This window comes from Chrysochloris asiatica, unplaced genomic scaffold, assembly GCF_000296735.1.
Source record: "Chrysochloris asiatica unplaced genomic scaffold, ChrAsi1.0 scaffold00389, whole genome shotgun sequence".
Classification (NCBI taxonomy): Eukaryota; Metazoa; Chordata; class Mammalia; order Afrosoricida; family Chrysochloridae; genus Chrysochloris; species Chrysochloris asiatica.
This window is the reverse complement of record NW_006408907.1, coordinates 854,595-863,095: the sequence shown is the minus strand read 5'-3', so window position 1 is coordinate 863,095 and position 8,501 is coordinate 854,595. Positions and strand designations below refer to the sequence as shown.

The window sequence follows — 8,501 nt, the reverse complement described above, 5'->3', positions numbered from 1 at the left end:
CCTGATGCCATGTTTTTCTTCATAGAACCCAGATTCTTGGATTATTTGCTCAGCATACAGGTTGAATAAGTATGGTGAAAGAATGCAAACTTGTCGCACACCTTAAATTGATTAATGCAGATTTCTTCAGGGAAAAGTTAGAGTAATGGAAAGTCTCCCTTTAAAAGTGTATAGACAGAAAAAACAAAGTGTAGACAGGAAATGGGGCTTTTTGGCAGCCAGGGTGGAGGTGTAGCGAAGTTTGCCATCAGCAATACCACAGAATAACAGGCAAAGAAGATCCAGGGCAGAGCTCCAAAACTCAAAACCACATAGGTCCGAATATTTTAAAAGTTTGGAGGCTTATAGCTAGTGGCACTTGAAGCAAAAGTAAGAAATCGCATACTTTTGAATCTGACGGGCTCGATGCCCTGGAGCCGACATCTTGGATGAGATCAAATGTCAAGAGCAAGTGGGGGAGCAGACATCATTTAAAAAATGCCACGGGAACCTCAGAGCAAAAGTGGACAATACACTTTGTCGGTTTTCCTTTGTTCTGATTTTCTTTTTTGTTGTTGTTATCTGTTTATTGGCCCTACACTGTTTGCACACCTCCATTCCCATGACTAGATGGGGTGACTGAGTGAGTGGACACCCCCTATCCTCACCACTGGTGGGTTCTTCTGCCACACATGCACACAGATACTCTCAGCCCAAGAGCTGGCCCTGAACTAACTTTCTTTCTTTCTTTCTTTTTTCCTTCCTTCCTTCCTTCTTTCGCTCTCTCTTTCTTTCTTTTCTCTCTTTCTTTCTTTCATACAGGAAAGGCCAGGACAGCTGTGTACAGAGGGCAAGAGAGTATAAAAACAAAACAGGACGAAAATGAAATTAAATCCTGAGGTACAGCAAAAAACCAACAGAAATCTCTCAGGCAGCTTTGAAGGCAAGAAGCTGAAGAGAGGACATTAAAGTCATACTCATATTAGGCTACAGATTTTTTTTCCCCAAAACCTACAGAAAGAGGTCCAAATGATCAATAATAGAACATCAGAAACAGACAATACTCTGAAAGGGCAAAGGAGTAGAATAGAAGATATGGAATGCAGAACCAGTGAGCTGGAAGACAAATCTCTCAATACCACTAAGATAGAAGAGAAAACAGAAAAAAGGACTAAAAAACTGAAGAAGGTCTAAGATTCATGTTGGACAACATGAAGAGGAATAACTTAAGAATTATCGGCATTCCAGAACAAGAAGAATCACATAAGTCCACAGAGGAAATAGTTGAAGAACTGCTGGAAGAAAATTTCTCTAACATCCTGAAAATTGAAAAGACAAACATTCAAGAAGCTCAACAAACTCCAGGAAGGATAGATTCCAAAAGAAAACCACCACGACATATCATAATCAAGCTCTCCAAAATCAAAGATAAGGAAACACTCCTGACAGCAGCTAGGGAAAACAGAAGTTTACATACAAAGATTAAGCTTGGATCTCTCAGCAGAAATCATGCAAGCAAGAAGGCAATGGGGACATATATAAAACCCTGAAAGAAAAAAACTACCAACCAAGAATCCTTTATCCAGCAAGGCTATCAATCATATATGATGGTGTAATCAAAACATTCCAGGAAAAACAGAAGCTAAGGGATTTTACTAAAGCCAACCCTGTGTTATAAAACATCCTAAAGGGAGTTCTGTGGACTGAGAACCAACAAGAACAGACAACAACCAGAGATTGACATCTGTGGCAGCACCTCCCTGAATTAAATTGACAGAAGGAAGAGTCAAGAACAGAACAAACTATAAGAACAAACTCAGAGAATCTGGGAGGTCAGTCAATGATCAAAACCATTACAATGTAAAAGAAGGTAAACATGTAGGAACAGAGATCCAGATGGTGAGAAGGTCAGGTAGGTACAGGATAAAATAGACTGCACTAAATGGAGGGAAAAGTTAATGGACTATAAGGCAACCTCAAAGAAAATTAACACTTCACAACATGCCAAGAGAATGAAAATCCAAGAAGAACATGGAAACATTAATACTATGAGGAAACTCACAAGAAAGAACACAAAAAGCATGAACTCAACAAAGGAGGACACACAGAGCAAAGAAAGCAGCAACAACACAAAAAAACAAACATAAGGGCATCAGTTAATCCATACCTATTGATAATTACACTGATTGAAAATGAATTAAATGTACCCATTAAGAGATGGAGAGTGACAGAATGGATAAAAAAAAAAAAAAAAAACTAGATCCTTCAATATGCTGTCTTCAAGAAACACATCTCACACACAGAGACAAAAACAGATTAAAAGTCAAAGACTGGGGAAAAAGTATCCCAAGCTTATTGCAATAAAAAACGAACAGGAGTGGCAGTACTAATCTCTGATAAAATAAACTTTAAAGGCAAAAAACAGCATAATAGATAAAGATGGATATAATCTCATGATTAAAGGGACAATTGAACAAGATGACATAACCATAATAAATATCTATGCTCCCAATGAAAGATCTCCAAAATATATAAAACAAACTCTAATAGATTTGAAGAAAGAAATAGATGAATCTACAATAATACTGGGTGATTTTAATACACCACTTTCAAAAATGGATAGAGCAACCAGAAAGAAACTTGACAAAGACACAGAAGACCTAAACAACACAATCAGCCAACTGGACCGCATAGATGTGTACAGAGCATTCAACCCAACAACTGTACAATACACATTCTTTTCCAGTGCACATGGAACATTCTACAGAATAGACTATGTATTAGGCCAGAAAACAAATCTTCATAAAATTAAACTATAACACCTCTACAAGAAAAAGACAGAACCCAATTAAAAAATGGGTGCAGGACATGAACAGACACTTCACCAAGGAGGAGATCCAGGCAGCCAACAAAACATGAAGAAATGTTCACGATCATTAACCATTAGAGAGAAGCAAATCAAAACAACAATGAGATATCATCTCACACCAGCAACAACAACAAAGATCAAAAAAGTAGAGGACAATAAATTCTGGTGGGGATGTGGAGAGTCTGGGACACTCCTGCATTGCTAGTGGGATTGCAAAATGGTCCAACCTCTCTGGAAAGCAATATGGCGCTTCCTCAGAAGGTTGGAAATAGAAATACCTCATGATTTAGCAATTCCTCTACTTGGTATTTACCCACAAGAAATACAAGTCATAACATGAGTAGATATATGCACACCAATGTTCATAGCAGCACTGTTTATAATAGCAAAAAGATGGAGACAGCCTAAGTGCCCATCAACTGAAGAATGGATAAACAAACTGTGGTACATACACACAATGAATATTATGCTACCTTGAAGGATAACAAGGAAGCTACAAAACACTGCATAACATAGAAGAACCTTGAGGACATTATGTTGAGTGAAATTAGTCAGTCACAAAAGGAGAAATACTGCATAGGACCACTACTGCAAAAGACTAAGAAAAAGAATCCATACTAAAGGGGTGGGGGGGGGGGGATTCTTTGCTGGTTACTGGGATGTGGGAGTTGGGGTGAGTGGAGGGGAAGGTAGAACACAGGGTAGGGAATAGACACAGGATAGTTTGGGGCAATAAACAAGAAGGAGGAGGGGAATGAAAGAACAAAGTGGATGGGAGAACAATTAGGTAGGTTTACATGGACTAAGTGGGACAGAGGTAAATAATGATGTATGCACAACCTTGGAATAACAGGGCTCTGGGATACAGGGATTGAGGCATGGTTGGAATGGGGAAAGGGGGGAAATAATGTTAAGATGCTTGGCTGTCTTTTGAATCTTGGTTTCCCTGGCATACCATTATAAAATAGACACTTGAGGGGGAGAGAACGGAATAGCCAGAAGTATCACCATAGAAAGCTTGTAAGTCCGTCTTCTGCCTATAACTGATTGGAATACATAAAATGGGGCTACAACATGCCCAGTGGAATCCTGAACAGCATCCAGAATCTTCTGAGATGGGAAATTTCCACTTGAAAGGACAAGCAGACCAGCCTGGAGTGGCTAGAAGAATAGAAGATACTTCCTGAGAGAAAGACCAATAGGAAAAATACAAAACAATACAGGCAGACTGACTGATTACTACACGAACAAGCAAGTTGCTTGCCGAGGAGACATCAAGGCAAGTGGTTGGGTTCCCTCAGAGCAAACCCCCTTCCAAGACTAAGACTCAATGGGAACACATGCTCTGATTGGTGACCACGTTCGTCACCAATAAGGGGAAGTGAGGGAATAACAGCAATGAAGCTGCAAGCTAAGCCCTACAACGTTCAATAGACTTCTGTGAACCCGGGTGAAGACCTGGTTGGCCAGCAGTGTGGCAAGACCTGGGGACTCTTGAGTGAACAATCTATTTACCATTCCCACATTTACACAATTTCAAAGAAGTTTTGAAAATGGGTTAAAAACTCTCTTCATATATTGCTACTAAGTTATCAAAGATATATTGTTAAAATATATTGCTTAAAAGCAAGTGCAGAAGTCTGCGGGCACTCACAAATCGGGCCCAGAATGTAAAGTTGGTGGTGCCTGACAGTACATCTGAAACAGAGTTCGGTGGGGTAGAGAGTAGGGGGAGGTAGTCATAGGTGGTGTGAGGAGGAGGCGGCAAATCACTTATAAATGGAGCCCAAGCAGGACTCGAAGCCTAAATTCCAGGAGGGTGAGTGAGTGCTATGCTTTCATGGATGGGTCTCTTCTTTCATAAAGCAAAGTGTATAAAGGCTGTCATAAAGACAAGTGAAATACTTTATGCATTACAGTGGTTGCAATAAAAACTGGGATGGATAGGTTCCAGAAAGCAGAGTATTCAAATATGTGGACACCAATCTGCAGAAATGAGAGATCATCAAAAAGCCAATCAGGAGCAGTATTCAGAGGGAAATATGAGAGATACTGCTCCAGGAAAGAAAACACCTGGTCTGCAACAGAAAAATGTTGAAAACAAAACCAAACCCAGAAAATACCTGGAAATGGTGGTGGTGGCAATACCAGTGAGATACCTCAGCGTCCTCAGTGGAAAAGTGCCGGAGTAAACCCTATTGCTGAAAATGAGGAAACATATATGAATAGAGTTGAAATTAAAGATTCCTAAAGAACAAAAACCATGGCTTGTTGATGACTGGGACTTAATTACCAGGCAAAAACAGCTCTTTATCTTCCTGCCAAGAAGAACGTGGATTCCATTCTAGAGTGTTATGCAAATTACAAGAAATCTCCAGGAAACACAGGTAATGAAATGTATGCTGTTAATGAAGTTGTGGTAGGGATCAAAGAATACTTCAATGTAATTCTGGGCACTCAGCTATTCTACAAATGTGAGAGACCACAGTATGCTGAAATCCTTGCAGATCACCCTGATGCACTCATGTACCAGATGTACAGAGCACCACAATGACTGAAATTATTTGTACAAATTGGAGCAATACTTGCCTATATACCACAGGCTGAGAAGTCTTGGTTTATTATATGAACTGTCTTCATGATTTCATAAAATAACTGGCAAAGAATTATGCCACTTTGTTTCATACTAAGGATTATGAAGTGGTTCCTCCTGAATAGCATTAGAAGGCTGGGTGAGACTGCTGACACTTATACCTGGAGCTCTATAAACACATTTTGTTCTTAGTCCTCCTCTTGTACAACTGATGTACTTTTTAAATGTTGTTGTTACATGGCACTGAGTCGGTTCTGCATAGGGTTTCCAAGGAGCAGCTGGTGAGTTTAAACTGTCAACCTTGTATTCAAACTGACCTTATGGTCCAGTGCTTATCCTACAGCACCACACTAGGATTCCTTGAAAATGTTAACATATAACAAAATTAATGTTTGTTTTTTGTTTGTTTGATTTAAACAGAGAAAATAAAACGAGTTACAGCTTCTTTTTTTCCTTTTTCTTTTTTAACAATTAAAGATTGTTACCAGTGCATTCAATGATGGACAATGGAAAGACATACTAGAGAGCTTTATTGCCTAGTTGACAAAACTGCTTTTGAATGCTGGTGGTTTTATTCCTTTGACACTACGCACTTTTATATGCTAATGCCATATAACAAAATGCTCTGATTGCTAGTGCAAAGGTTCAATTCAGTATATATAACTGAACACACTCATCCTTTTACTTAAAAAGTCCACCCTTTGCAAGTCATCTGTGTTTAACCCTTGCTCTGATTGTTCAACAATGGCAATTTGTTTCATGGTTCTTGTATTTGTGTCTAATGTATGTTGTAACATGATAGCCACAATGCACTGTGTAAGTATAGTTTATGGACAAGTCAATCTTTTAGGAATTGTTTTTCAGACCTTCAATAAACTTTTTCTTTAAATTTCAGAAGAAAAAAAAAAGCAAGTTCAGAATAGTATGTAAAGTCTATTGCCTTTTACCCAAAAGTATTTTTAAAATGTGTGTGTGTACACAGTAACTGTGTCAAGTCAGTTCCAACTCATGACCCCATGTTTGTCAGAGTATAACTATACTCCATCTGTATTCCATAAGGTTTCCAGTGTCTGAAATTTCACGGCAGTATGTTGCTAGGCCTTTCTTCTGCTGCACTGCTGGAAGAATTTGAAACAGCTAATCTTCCAATTAGTAGGCAAGCATGAACTGTTTACATTCCCAGGATTTTATATACACAATTGTGTTGTCATTGTCAAGTGCTGTCCAGTCTGTTCCGACCTATAGTGATCCTGTATCGCATTTCTGAGGAGCAGCTGGTGAGTTTGAACTGCCAACCTTGCAGTTCAAACTGACCTTGTGTAGGTTTATCCTACAGCGCCACAACAGGACTCCCTATATACAGAATGTTGTTGTTAAGTGCCGTTGAATTGGTTCCAATTCACAGCGACCCTGTATAGGGTTTCCAAGGAGTAGCTGGTGGATTTGAACCACTGACCTTGTGGTTCAAACTGACATTACAGTCGAATGCTTGTTCTATTATGCCACACCAGGGCTCCATATACACAATATGTATATGTTTTAATTTTTTTTTTCAAAAAAAGGAAGACTGAATGTTTTTGTGTACATCCCCCAACCCACACCCCACCCTACCCCGCCCAAAAAACCCAGAGGGAATAGAAGCAAATACTGTTGAATGATGATGCACAGAGGAGATTGTAATCATTGCAATGAAATGATGAGTGTAAACCTGATGTTATCACTCAATCACAATAAAAACTTTTTTTAAAAAAAGGCTAAAACAAAATTTAAGAAAGTTACTCTGCAAAAGAAGGAAAAATAAGTGGAAGGAACAGAGATGAAAGCTAAACTTCTCTGAATGTAGCATGTTTTATGGCTTTGACTTTGGAACAAATGTTTCAACTAATTATAAAATAAAACAAAATGAACACACTAAAAAATGCAATCCATAAAAATTGAAGACAAGTGAATTTCATAATAAAAAGATAAAACTATGGAGCTGTTTCCCCTCTCTTTCTCCCTTCATTCTCATTATTCACTGAGATTAAAATTACTCTTTTGTCCTGCTAGAAGAAACCAGCCTCTGAGTGCCCATCTTATGCATTATCTCCCTCCTTCCTGGCACTATTTTTCTTTGATTTCCATAGCATTCATCTCATGGTTTTCCTCGGCTGATCAGTCTCCTTTGCTGAATTTTTCTCTTCCTGATTCTTCCAAAATAGGTATAAAAATATACCTCCAATTGTGATTTATCAAAAGCTGATTGGGTGCCAGGTACTTTGTGTCACACTTTTTATGTGTATTAGTTCCTTAAATCCTCAGTTCAACATCAACACTTGCCATCAAGTCTATTCTAACTCACACAACCCAATGTGTGTCAGAGTAGATATGTGCTCCACAGGGTTTCCCATGACTGATTTTTGAGAAGCAGATGACCAGGACTTTCTTCCAAGGCATTTCTGGGTGGACTTGAACATCTAATCTTTCTGCTAGCAGTGAAGCATGATAATCATTTGCATGACCCAGGAATTCCTTAATCCAATATCAACTACAGAATATAGGTGACTTATTTATTTAGTGCTTCTATAACAGTAATAAGGTAATAAGGTGCTCTGGTAGCATAGTGGTTACGAATCAGGCTGCGAACCTCAAGGTCAGCAGTTCAAAACTACCAGCTGTTCCGTGGGAGAAAGATGAGGTTCTCTGCTCCCGTAAAGATTTACAGCCTTGGAAACCCTATACAGGGGTTGCTATGAGTTGGACCTGACTCCACGGCACATGGCAACAATAACAACATAACAGTAATACCACACCTGGATGACTTTAACAAACACAAATTTATTTTCTTACAGCTCAGTAGGCAAAAAGTCTAAATTCAGAGAGCCAACTCTAGGGGAAGGTCCATGCTTTCTTTTAGTATATGTGGACCCAGCTTCATGTGTCTTGGCATTCGGCTTCCCCTTACCGAATGCTTCTCCTTGACTGCTGCTTCCATGATTGTTGATAGTTGACCCAAGAAGAATGAAGTCTTTCATAACTTCAATCTTCTCTCCATTAATAAGAATGCTGTTTATTAGTCCA

General features: G+C 39.0%; 1 pseudogene; it reads left to right on the top strand.

The window, feature by feature from the left end:
- The window catches only part of LOC102842096, a 104,791-nt pseudogene that overhangs the window by 18,278 nt on the left and 78,012 nt on the right, over positions 1-8,501 (top strand).